This window comes from Durio zibethinus, chromosome 28 (genome assembly GCF_047325235.1).
Source record: "Durio zibethinus cultivar Kanyao isolate XHJ-2024 chromosome 28, ASM4732523v1, whole genome shotgun sequence".
In the NCBI taxonomy this organism is placed as follows: domain Eukaryota; kingdom Viridiplantae; phylum Streptophyta; class Magnoliopsida; order Malvales; family Malvaceae; genus Durio; species Durio zibethinus.
The window spans coordinates 9,684,123-9,696,938 of NC_143189.1; the positions used below are offsets into that span (position 1 = coordinate 9,684,123).

Here is a 12,816-nt window from a genome sequence, read left to right on the forward strand (position 1 = left end):
GAGAAAGCATGTACATGATGTATATATTAATCGGTCATCCAAATTGAGGGTGGAAAATGCATGCAAAGCTCATCTATACTTGAAGCCATAGAAGCAAATAAAAGTATTACCTAAAAGAAAAAGGAAATAAGGAAATTGCCAACAGGCCTTTTTATTATTGATAAAACAGAATCTCTAAATAAGAGAACCAATTTAAAGAGATTATTAGCATAAAACAAGCCGATCTCAAAATATTTGGGAACTGAAACCAACTTGACGAAATTATCTCTCTAAATTGTTTTTCCATCCATTTCTACTTTGTTAATATGGACGCAAGGAGATGAGAAATAAAACTGGAAATATTAAGCAGGCATACTCTTTCCTTGTTATTTTCCACATTTTGCTTAGATGATCTCTTACCTTACAGAAGCACAGATTGATTGCTGATTGTATAGCCCAGTTACTCTGTTTGTAAACTGTTGCCTGTTTCTTTTTCGTTTAGTTACAACTATAAATCCTTCGCCATCCCTGGTTTTCTCTTTATTTGCATCTAATGTTTTTGGTTCTTTATAGCTACTGGATTGAGAATCCAAGTCCTTTCCTTCACTCCCATAAAGAATTTTTATTATTGCACTGTCATTTGCAACTGCATCTGAAGAATTTTCCGAATGGTTGAGCTTTTTGTCACTGTTTGCAGGTTCACTTGTAGGATCCATGTTTTGCGTGACTGATCTGACAATGAAGCTAAGCAAAATCTGCTTTGCTAGCTCTGATTTCTCCTCTGCGCTGTGCTTTTTCAAATTAAAATCTTCAACTTCCCTACTGGATTTCTTATCAACTTGCTGCACTTCCGTGTTCATAACTTCACTCAGAGAGTTTAACTCATTTGAAACACTTGAATCAGCAGTTCCAGTCGTTTGCCAAACTCTGTTGGGTACAAACTCAGGTGCATGAGGGTTCGTAACTCTTAGGGGTCCAAATCCGCTTTGTTCCAAAATAGGAGTTTGGTATCTCAGAAATCCATGTTCCATGCTGTCAGAATGACTGTTTCTGTAATATAATTGTGACCTGGGTCCACAAGGAAGTCGAGCAGCAACTGGAGGTCCAACGGGATCTGCAAGCATGCCTTGACTGGATATTACATCATAAACACTTGTAACAGCAACTGAATTTATTTGGTAGTTTATGTAGAGTGCTCCAGGATTGAATGGTTCAGCAGATGCTAATTGCTTACTGCCCTTCGTTTCTACAGGCTTTTCCTGACTAAAAGAAGAAGCCTTGTCACGAAAAGCCTGTATAAAGCAGTTTCTTCTGATTGGTTTTCACTCTCATGAATTCCTTCAGTTTCATCATCATCATTATCATCTGCAGCATTATCAACAACAGAGATATTATTTCCACCCTCCGTGTTTGTTGTCTCAGCTGGGTTGGTGCACATCTGCTGTTCAGTTTTTCCCTCATTTTGTTCTTCTACCTTCTCCTCTAATGGCTTTAGAACTGTACCTGGAGGTGCTACAGCTACTTCTTTGTAGGAAAGAGATTTTGAAGCAATGGCACTGAGATTTGCTGAAGGGGAGAAACCTTTGGAAACAGAAGCTTGCAAACTAACTGAATTCACGCCAAGACTTGTGCTACAAGACTTCGATTGCTTCACAGGATGCACCTCCTTTATAATGTTCTTGGAGGCAGTTTTTCTTGCAGGTGAAATAATTTCCCGCCTAGAGCCACTCTCTCTAACATTTGAATATCCGGAACTGTTCACCTTTAGCTTTGCAAGAACTGGTCTCTTCCTTCCAGACTTCCTTCCAGCAGCATTTCCTGACCTCCCTTGGCTTCTTGCCACCCTTCTTCTGAAGTTGTCTCTTCAACAACTTCAGTTGTAGCTGTTGGCTCAATTCTATTAATATCATCAGTTTCTTCTGGCTCTTCAGGATTAATAGAAGTCATCATTTGTATTTCATTAATATCTGCAGTACCCATACTTTTCTCTGAGACATCAAGGAACACAGCACTATCTATTACTAAGTTGTGATGTGTATCATGGGTTTTATCACTAATCTGTAGCACCTGCCAAGTTTTAAAAAAATATGTCAATGTTAAATTTTGAGCGGATAAAGAAGGATGAGATACAAAAATTCTGATCTACAGAAGTAGTAAATGTGTCAGAATGGAATGTAAAGATAAGCAAGTAAGCCAAATAAGAAGGATATACTAAAAGGAGCTTGACACAAGAAAATCTTAAAAACTTCACGTTCAGAAAATAGGGAAGTGTTCTAAGCTCTTAGTTAAATGTCAGTCAACAAAGTTTTGATGGCAGTTAAAGAATTGTCAAGCTAATCAGTTTGTTGTTTTGAAGTCTTTAAAAAAAACTGATCTTATTGAATTTGTGACAAGGGTACATTTTGTGTTATTAGCTCAAAATTATAGTATCTAATTTGGTGTTAGAAAAAGGTGTTTTAGTTTGTTAAGGCCTTAAGTCAATGTAAGCACCAAAGACCAGAGAGACATGCAAAGGGAAATGTACCAAGAATTATTTCTTTCGGAACGTTATTTTTATTTTATTTTATAATATCACAATTTTTTTTAAAAAGTGTATTATTCTTTTTTATTATAAAATATTTTATCATTGAACAATAAAATTAAAGAGAGAATAATGCAGTCAATTATCGTTGATAACATGCTAACGTATGTCATGCTAATGAATATCATGTAAAATGAAATGCAATTTAAGAGTTGGATTCTTAAATAAAATAAGACCACCCCAACTCTCTAACATCTAGGCAGAGCTTAGGTGCGATTGTTTATATTTAAGATCCCAATTTTATTATACTTTTTATTTATTAATCTTATTATTAATGCAAATTAAGAAATCGTGTGAAAAGACTTAACAAAGTAAAATTTCCTAAATACCCCATCATCTAGGGGGCATTCGGGAACAAATTGCTTCAAATGAAATTTTCACACGTGTCCTTAGGATTTTTGGGAGGTTTTTGAGTAAGAGTTTGAGTAGAGGTTTTGAAGATTTGGTTTTAAAGTTTAGAGGGTTTTAAGGCTTGAATTTTAGGATATGGAAGGTTTAGGGTTTTGATTTTTGAGTTTGAAGATTTTAGGGTTTCAATTTTAAAAGTTTAAAAGTTTTGGATTTCGGATTTTAGGAGGTTTTGGATTTAAAAGTTTAAGATTTGGGATTTCGGATTTTGGGGGGTTTCGGATTTTAGGGGGTTTGGATTTAAGGGATTTTGGATTTTTAGGAGTTTGGATTTTAGGGGATTTTGGATTTTAGGGGTTTTAGAAAACTAGGATTTTGAAAATTATGAATTAGTGTTTAAGGTTTCGTTTTTAAGAAAATATGAACATCTTTAAAAATCCTCAACATCTAGGCGGATTTTCGAAGCAGGTTCGATTTTAATGATTTTTAAAAATTAATTTAAACATTTCTTATATATTTATTTTTTTATGAAAATTTATTAATAATAATTTTCCAACATCTAGGCGAAATTATTTTTTTAAAAAAATATTTTTTATTTCCTTCAACATCTAAGCAGGAAAAATAATAATAATAATAATTATTATTTTTTAAGCATTTTTAATATATATTTTTTATTGTTATCTTGTTTTTATTTTATTATTATTAAAACAATTAAACATTTATTTTAACAAATTTAAAAATTTATCATGCAAGAATAAATAAAACAAACTCAAAATAACAAAAATAATAATATAAAAAAATTTAGAAAATTAAAAAAAAAATTTCTTTTTACCTGAATCGGACCGATCAACGATTCGGTTAACGCTAGTCTGGATCGGTCCGATCAGTTCTGCGGTTCAGTCAGCGGTTTGGCAGTCCAGTGGTTCAGACCAGTTCACTGACGGTTCGTTTAAACCGATTCAAGGTTGGCTGAAGCGGGTTGGCTGAAGCGGGTTGGCAGGTCGCTTTGCGTAGATCTCGGGTCGAATCTGGGTCTATGCGCGGATCCTCTTTGGTTAAAACGGTGTCGTTTTGGGTCTTTCCCTAAACGATGTCGTTTTGAGTTTTGCTTTCCTATATATAGCTAAAGATTTTTTTTGATTCATTATTTTCTGTTTTAAAAAAAGAGAAAGAGAGAGAGAGAGCTTTGGGGGGGAGGTCCGGCCGTCTCGCCATCCAGTCGCCGGAGCACCACGTCGGTCGCCACTTGGTCCACCATCATCGGTGGTCGAAAACTTCAAAAGTGACCAGGAATCTACTTTCAACCTGATCTTTCTAGATCCGATCTCTTTTTCTTTGAAAACGACCCCGATCGATGTAGATCGGGGTTCAAAGTTTCCTGTTCTTCTCTTTTTCTTTTCTTTTGTTTTTGTTTTGTTTTGTTGAAACAAGACTGACGTGATTGTTTTTTTTTTTTTTACTTTTACAGGTAGCTTTGGCACCGGGTTCCTCTCTGCGATGAGAATTGTGTGTGCCTTTTTGTTTCTATTTTTCTATTCATTTTTGGTTGGTATGAGTTCTGTTTAAGGTTATTAAAGGGAGAGTTTGGATTGGTGTTTGAGCTCGAAACGAGTGGGTGCTGAGAGTAGTATGTCTAGAGATTTTTCAGAGGGGTTCCGAGAGGGCTTTCAGAAAGTGAGGGTCGAGAGAGATGAAGGAGAGAGGGTTTGGGGGTTTTTTGAATGGGTTCAAAAGGGAATCTGGGTGGCTGTAGGCTGGTGAGCGTGGGTAGACAGGAGATTGGTCAGAGGCTTGTAGGGTGGCTAGTCGGGGGTGGCAGTAGCGCCAGCCACCCTACTTTCTATTTTTTTGTTTTTATTTTTTTATATAATTAATAATTATTTTATTTTATTTTAAATTATTATTATTATTATTAAAATTATTAATATTATAGTGAAATGAAAATAGTAGACCCAGACAAAACCGATGTCTACAGCTGCCCTTCTTTGCACATTACTGAGAATCAGGGATAGAACAAAGACAAAAACAACGATTTTGTCCAAAAGCAAATCATGATTTTTTTTTAAAACACAAAACGATTGGGATGACACCGCAAGTCGAAAAATAATGAATCAATCAAGATAATATCACGAATCAAATTTATGCCCAGAGGTCTTACAGAATCGATTGGGATAACACTACGAGTTGAAAAATAAAGAATCGATCGAGATAACACCCTGAATCGAATTTATACTCAAAAGTCTTAGACATCATGCCCGGAGGTCTTACAGAATCATATTCGAAGGTCTTATAGAATCGACTGAGATAACACCACAAGTCAAGAGATAAAGAACCGATTGGGATAACACCTCGAATCAAATTTATGCCAGGAGGTCTTAGAAATCATGCTCGGAGGTCTTACAGAATCATGCCTGGAGGTCTTACAGAATTGATTGGGATAACACCACAAGTCAAAAGATAAAAACTCGATCGAGATAACACCGCAAATCAAATTTTATGTTCGAAAGTCTTAGAAATCATGCTCGAAAGTCTTACAGAATCGATTAGGATAACACCGTAACTTGAAAAATAAAGAATCGATCGGGATAACAGCACGAATCGAATTTATGCCTAGAAATCTTACAGAATCATGCTCGGAGGTTTTACAAAATCAACTGAGATAACACCACAAGTCGAAAGATAAAGAATCGATCAGGATAACACTGCGAATAGAATTTATGCTTGGAGGTCTTACAAAATTATACCTAGAGGTCTTACAGAATCGATTGGATAACACCACAAGTCAAAAGATAAAGAATCGATCAGGATAACATCGTAAATCAAATTTATGTCTGGAGATCTTAGAAATCATGTATGAAGGTCTTACAGAATCGATTGGGATAATACCACAAGTCAAAAGATAAAGAATCGATCAGGATAACATCGTGAATCAAATTTATGCCCGGCGGTCTTAGAAATCATGTTCGGAGGTCTTACAAAATCATGCCCGGAGGTTTTACAGAATCAATTGGGATAACATCACAAGTTAAAAGATAAAAAATCGATCGGGATAACACCGCGAATCAAAATTATGCCCGAAGGTTTTAAAAATCATGTTCGAAAGTCTTACAGAATCATGCTTTGAGGTCTTATAGAATTGATTGGGATAACACCACAAGTCAAACGATAAAGAATCGATTAGAATAACACCGTGAATCGAAGTTATGTCTGAAGGTTTTAGAAATCATGCCCGGAGGTCCTACAGAATTGATCGGAGGTCTTACAGAATTGACCAAGATAACACCGTAAGTCAAAAATAAGAATCGATCAAGATAACACCGCGAATCGAATTTATACCCGGAGGTCTTAAAAATCATGCCTGGAGGTCTTACAGAATCATGTCTCGAGGTCTTAGAAATCATGCTTGGAGGTCTTAGAGAATCATGCCCGAAGGTTTTAGAAAATTGATTGGGATAACACCGTAAGTTTAAAAATAAGAAATCGATTGGGATAACACCATGAATCGAATTTATATTCGAAGATCTTAAAAATCATGCTCGAACGTCTTATAGAATCATGCCCGAAGGTCTTAGAGAATTATGTTCGGAGGTCTTACAGAATTGATTGAGATAACACCGTAAGTTGAAAAATAAAAAATCGATCGAGATAACACTGTGAATCAAATTTATACCCGGAGGTCTTAGAAATCATGCTCGAAAGTCTTACAAAATCGACTGGGATAACACCACAAGTCAAAAGATAAAGAATCGATCGAGATAACATTGTGAATCGATTTTATGCCCGGAGGTCTTACAAAATCATGTCCGGATGTCTTACAGAATCGATTGGGATAACACCATAAATCAAAAGATAAAGAATCGATCGGGATAACATCACGAATCGAATTTATGCTCGGAGGTCTTAAAAATCATGCTCGGAGGTCTTACAGAATCATGCCCAGAGGTTTTACAAAATCGATTGAGATAACTCCACAAGTTAAAAGATAAAGAATCGATTAGGATATCACCGCGAATCAAATTTATGCCTGGAGGTCTTGAAAGTTATGCCTGAAGGTCTTAGAGATTATACCCGGAGGTTTTACAAATCTCAAAATCTTTGAATGCTCCTCATAATCAGAGGCAATGAAACTTTAAAAATTTTAAAATCTTTTAATCTTGAAAGTCTACGCAGAGGCTTTTAGAGATTATGTCCAGAGGTTTTACAAATCTCAAAATCTTTGAATGCTCCTCTTAATCAGAGGCAATGAAACTTTAAAAATTTAAAAATGTTTTAAACATGATTTTCGCCTGATCAGAGATTTTTGAGACTCTAAAGGTCTTTTCTAGGAAGGTTCCCTTTAAACAAAGGCTTTGAAATCTTGATTAAAATTGGTTCCTCTTAAGCAGAGGCTTTGAAATCTTAATTGAGAACGGTTCTTCTTAAACAGAGACTTTAAAACTTTAAAAACATGCCCCCTCTTTTTTTTTTCTTTTTTTTTTAACACTTACAAAGTTGATAAATGCAAACATAATACAAATGTCTATTCTCATCAAATGATGCCAATGGAAATATCGATGCAAATGTTAATGCCAATGTAAGAATGCATATGCTTGATACATTTGACTAATGCAAATGACAATGTCCTTTTCATGTAGATGCCCTTACAAATACCTTTTCTTAAGATGCAGATGCCATGATGCAAATGCAAATTCTTCTTAAGGTGTGAATGCAAATGTCTTATACAAATGTCAATACAAGTGATGCAAATACGAATGTCTTTCTTGTAATGCAAATGCAATTGATGCAAATATAAAGACTCTTCTTGTCCCTTTTTTTTAAAAAAAACTTTTATTTCATTTTCACCTAAAAAATGATCTTAGTATTATGTACAAAATACTCAAATAATCTCTGAAAATTTTAAAAGTGATAAAAAATTACCCCACATAAAGTATCTTTGCAATTGAAATAAAAAAATTTAAAACTCAAGACTTTTGAATCTCTTAAAAATTGATGATTACTATTTGGAAGGCTCTTGGGTGAGGTAATTGACAATTCAATTTTTTTTCACTGGTGGCATATTTCATGTAAAGCTTGGTAAGGGTTGCAAGGATTTCTCTTGGGCTCATAAAAGAGATAATTTTTTAAAACACTTATTTTATTGAAAACGTGATATGTCAATGTGAGTCAAAACTAGCCATTACTTTCAAACAAGATTTGAGAAAAAGACAAGGCTTTTTTTTAAAAAAGAGAAGGTTTTTAATGGGTACTGGTCTTTCAAAAGGTTTTGTATCGAGACATTTTATTTCGGACAGAACCTTGAAACTCTAAAATTCATTTTAGGGCCTCAAAAATGACTTTAGCTCTAAACTACCCTTTTGGGGTTTTCACCTTAGAGCTATATTTTATTTTTTTTATTAATGAAAAATTCAATAAGTATATACAAATTCAAGGATATTGCTCTTCAATCCAAGTATCCACATTTGATCAAAATGGGCTTTTCAGGGTGTGTAATGTAGGCTGAGGTTAAGGGTTTTGAAAGAATGGATAAACAGACTCAAAATATGTTATTCAGGATAATTAGGCCAGGGATCTTGATGAGCATTCTCTGGCTTTCTTCTTTTGCCCCCTTTTTTTTTTTAAAACATTTGCCTTTAATTTCAGCAACTTTACTCACCCCTTTTTTTTTTCCTTGAATTCTCATTTTCAAGGTACATATTTTCTCTTTTTTTTTATTTGATTTTTTTTTAATTCTAATTGAAGCTTCAGATTCTTATCTCTAAGGTTTCTTTATTTTGCCTTAGAAATACTTAACTTTATTTTTAGTTGTTCACTTTCCTGAATCTTGATATTTCAATTGAAGTCTTGTTCACTTTTTATCCTAGACTTTCACCTTCGAGGGGCAGGTTAGACGCTTTCAATATCGGATACTTTTCTTGAAGTTAATCTTGAATGTATCTCAATTTTACCCCATAATGTAGAAAATGATCCTTGGCTAGGGTTTTTTTGGAACAAAAAATTTAATAGGCTCAAATGGGTAGCAAATGGATAATTTTTTAATGTATGAGAAGGATAGAGAAAGATGGCCATTCATCATTTCAAACATGATCACTTGGTTAGAAGAGCAAATCATTGAAGATGTCTCTTTTTTTTATTTTTTTATTTATTTTTTATTTTTTATGCCTCATCCCTTTTTTACTCAAGGTTCTAACGACGATCAAGTCGTATAGGATCGATCGCATAGTTCAAAAAGGCTCTTTGGGCTCTAAAATTTTTTTGGCATTTTCTTGGTGAAAGGAAGAGAAAAGGTATAAAGGTATAAAATAAATTGTCTTAGACAGAAAGGGATTCTTTTTTTTTTTCTTAATATGCCTTAAGACATGGAACAAATGTTATTTAAGAAAAAGGCTCAAATGTTTTTGTATATATGGTCATAGCAAAATTTTGACACACATTGAATTATCAATTAGAAATTTTAAAAGAGTATCTGATTTTTGAAGTTCAAAATAAACTTTCAAAATTAATCTCTTTTATTTTTTACTCAAGAAAAGATTATCGGCTCTTTAAGGTCTGAATTTAAACTCACATTCCTTGAAAGGTTATGGTTGATGAGTCCAATCATTTAAGTGATTAGGGACATGAAAGCATTTGAAAAGGTGTGAAGGTATTTGATGAGCTTTTTTCTAATAGTAATCACCATTTCCTTTAAGAATCATTCCATCTTTATTGCAAAAGAAAACTTTTTTTCCCTTTTTTTTATTTTTTTGTTTTTTTTTTAAAGTAACTTATGTGGGACTTTTATTCAAACAAATGCATAAAGAGAAAATTTCATGAAAAAGATCCAAAGTATTCAATTATTCTAAAATAAGTTAAATAACTCCAAGAGACATAATGCACATGTCTTACATACATAGTAAAAAAAAAATCCTATCATGATTTTCAAAACTTGACACCTCCCTCTTTATCTCAACTTCTCACATTTGACAATTGAATGGAGTCAACAACTTTCATTGTTCTATTATCTCCGGAGTCAGAATACCATTCTTGATAAGATCTTCAATCTTTTCTTTCAACTGCTTATATTTTTTAGTTGAGTGACCAATTGTTCTCATATGGTAATCACATTTGTCATTGGGATTATAACTCCTTGTTGATGAATTTTATGTTATTTTCAGAGGCATAGGAGTGAGATATTGACCTTCTATTAGCAAAGGTAAAAGGTGAAAAATAGGGATAGATAATTTCTCTTGATCATTCCTTAGTCTTTTTTTATTCTTTATCGATCGGATGGTGGATTCAAATGTAGGAACAAGATCATAAATGACCATTTGAGGATGGAAATTTGCTTGAAAGCCCAAATGCTGGCTTGGTTGGCAAAGATATGAGTTTTGAGAGATACGACTTATGACAGGGTGATGAGATTGAAAGTAAGATAAGGATTATACGGGATATAGCTATTAGGTAAATGCCTTTCCATTGTGATTGCTTGTACCTCTTTTTTATTCTGTTATGATGTACTTTCTTCTTCAACATCGATCGTATCTTTTAACTTAATCCTGCCACTCTTAATTGCATTTTCTATAATTTTACCAGAAATCACCATGTCTGAAAAGTTTTTAGAGAGATTCCTAATCATTCTTTCATAATAGGGAGTGTCTAAAAAATTGACAAACAGAACAGTAATTTCTCTGACAAGGGTGGTTATACATGAGCTGCTATATCTCTTCATCTATGTGCATATTCTTTGAATGTTTCAGTTGATCTTTTTTTCATGTTCTGTAAAGACAACTTATCTGTCAACATATCTTCAACATGCTTGTATTGTGTTAGAAAGGCCCTAGCCAATTCATTTCAAGAGCAAATCTTACTTCGATCTAACTAAGCATACCATCTTACTGTAGGTCCAATGAGACTATCTTGAAAGCAATGGATCAATAATTTATCACCATGAGTGTAGCCTGTCATCTTTCGATAGTACATGGTAATATGTGTTAAAGGGTATTTCGTTCCATCGTACTTCTCAAAATCTGAGACTTTGAATTTTAATGGAATAACAATATCAGGTACTAGATTAAGTTTACTAACGTCAATATTCTCGTACACATCATGACTTTCAATTACTTTCAATCTCCCTTCCAACAGATTATACTTATCTTTTATCACTATATCTTCTGATGGATCTGGCACTTTTTTCAATTTTTTCAATTCTTTATAATCATCCACATTAGGCACAGTAGTGAAGTCGTAAGGAGTATGCCTAGGATTGACATTTGTCTGAACTGATGGTAACTTGACAAAATGGCCAATATAAGGTTGATGAGTTGTTGGAGGTGCTTGTGACACGTGAGGATCTTGAACATATGTGAACCCAGATGGATACAATGGTGTCTCAACAGCTGTTTCTTCCATTGTCTTGTGCGTCTCAACAACTTCTTTTCCTTTTGTCAATTTCACTATCATCTATTTTAATTCTGCCAGTTGTCTGTTCATGTTTTGTTGCATTTCTGTAACTGTTTCATCGATCTCTTTTTGGGTCTTTTTTACTCTGTCCATTTGTCTGGCATCTTCATTTTCCATGATTCTGGTACTGACTCGAGTGCTATAAGTGTACAGACTCAACTGACCTCGTTTCTTAGGATAGCTATCCTTGAACCTTTTATTAATTATCAGAAGTCAGAAATGCACAACATGAATTCTATTATATAAAAAATACTGCTTTGAAGGTTTGACGAAAGTATATTTACAATTATCATTCCTTGTCCTTAGCTAGCATGAAAAGTAATGAATTCAAGCAAATGATGCATGGTATGCAAGTCAAATTTTGTTATTATTAAGAAGGGGGAACTCGAGTTCCATCGTATATTCTGGCTAGGTTATCTAAAGAAATTTTTTCCTCTTCGAAAGTTCGATGAAAGTATATTCACAACTGTCACTTTTTTTCACTGGCTCCAATTGTTAAAGGTGGACAGAAGCATCAATTCATAGAAAATCTAGGTTAAAAAAAGTTTTCATTCATTCTAAAAGCATCAAGTTTACACATCATAAATCATTCTAGGGCTGGGGCCAAAAAGTGCCAGACCTGCTCCCACTTCCCTTTATCTCACCTAAAAAATAGTCGACTGTAATTACCAGGGAGGATAACTCTTTACTTAAAAAGCTTTTTATTCATCATCTTGACCAATTTTAAGGTTGGTTGTAGCACCGCCTACCATTTTGGCATGGATCAAAGAAAGGTTCTCATGAATAACTAGCTTTATCTTGGCATCAAAACTCAGATATCTGATTTTCATCAATCCCTGCACCCTATGTTTCAAAGCTGTGTAGTCTTTCAAAGAATGGCCCATAATACCAAAATGGTATTCACATTGGGCAATAGGGTTATACCATTTAGGGAAAAGTGGTTTGCGAGGTTCAACAGTGATAGGGGTAATGAAGTAGTTCCCTAGGAGTGGTAGGTATAACTCTGTGTAGGACATGGGTATTGGATCAATAGAGGCTTTTCCTTTGGTGTTACTAGAGTTTTTCTGTCTTATGATTGGTTTACTTTACTAAAAAGGTGCTGGTATAGTTGGTCTCGAGGTGAATTGAAAAACTCTGGGTCGAAGATCGAGTTCAAAAGGTAGTGACGGGATAGCATGCTGAACAAATGATTGTGAAATATGAAATGGTGGATATAGGTTCAGGTGTAAAATTCTTAGTGGTTGCATGAAAATTGGGGGTCTAATCCTAAGTGCTTGGAAAGGAGGTTGAAAATGGTCATAAGGAGGATTTAGGTATGGGTTAGGAGTCGAGATAGTTGGTGTTGGTTGTTTGAAGCCAGGTGACTCCTTATTGGAAATCAAACTCTTGAGCTCAGTCATTTGTATGGCTAATTCACTCATTCTTCTCTTGAGTTCGCCCAAACTTCGATCACTGTTCAAATCACCCAATAC

The 12,816-nt window shown here is 34.3% G+C and overlaps 1 pseudogene; it reads right to left on the reverse strand.

Annotated features, from left to right (window-relative positions):
• Positions 1-991: 991 nt before the first annotated feature.
• LOC111280861 (protein REDUCED CHLOROPLAST COVERAGE 3-like) lies at positions 992-11,293 on the reverse strand (annotated as a pseudogene).
• Between the last annotated feature and the right edge of the window lie 1,523 nt (positions 11,294-12,816).